A 976-nucleotide genomic window follows, 5' to 3' on the forward strand; every position below is an offset into this window, starting at 1 on the left:
GTCATGGCTACAAGTGGATCAAAATATTTCATGATGCACCAGTTATGGCCAAAGGGGTGGCCAAAAATGATGTACTAGTTTTGGCCACCATGTGGATTCTTTCCATATGCATTATTAGGGCATTATACTTATATTAGGATTGTACTTTTTTCCAGTCAAATAAAAATAAATAGTTTTATAAGTAAGCTATACAACAATTTGCTGTGGCAGTAATATTTTTTCTATAAGTTAAGTCTGCTATGGATAAAATAATATCGATAATATAAAATAGACTTGATGAATATAAAACTACAAAATATTTTTTCTTGGTCATTTCACTAGTTTAAAAGCTAGAATAATATTCAGAGGTTATTGACTATATATTATTCTTTATGTCAATTATATCAAAAAATATTCTCAAAAAATAGTTTTAATAGTTTTACTTGCATTAGCCACAATTGGTACAGGCATGATTAAAACTGGTGATTTTTGTAATATTTAAAAAAATTTTAATTTTGTTTATAAAATGTTAAAATTAATAAAAATAAATGTAATAAGGTAAAAGAGAACATGTTTTTGCATTATTTTTACTATGTTTCATTGCTTTAAAAAATTTTAAGAATATAAAAATATTTTTTTAAATTGAAAATTGTCTTAATGTGACCAGAAAAAGGTACAGTACATCTACCCTATTAATTATTATTGCATTTAACCGTTTAGATAATTATTGATAATATGTCTATTGTTTTAGATAGATCTGCAGAAATCCGGGCAAAATCTTAATTTAAAAAAAATCAATAATTTGCTATATCCTAAGTTTGAATTACTGTTTTGTTTTACGAATATATGATAGCATGTAGCTAGGATAACTTAATCAGTGTGTGTTGTTATGGTCCGTTGTGTGGCTCCATCTTGCGAGAGAAAATATTTTCGTTTGGACACAACACTACAATGGGATTTCCCCCATTTGACTAGGCTGTTCTTATTGTAGGCTGTG

This window comes from Centruroides sculpturatus, unplaced genomic scaffold (assembly GCF_000671375.1).
Source record: "Centruroides sculpturatus isolate CEXI.00-Female unplaced genomic scaffold, Cexi_2.0 scaffold77, whole genome shotgun sequence".
In the NCBI taxonomy this organism is placed as follows: Eukaryota; Metazoa; Arthropoda; class Arachnida; order Scorpiones; family Buthidae; genus Centruroides; species Centruroides sculpturatus.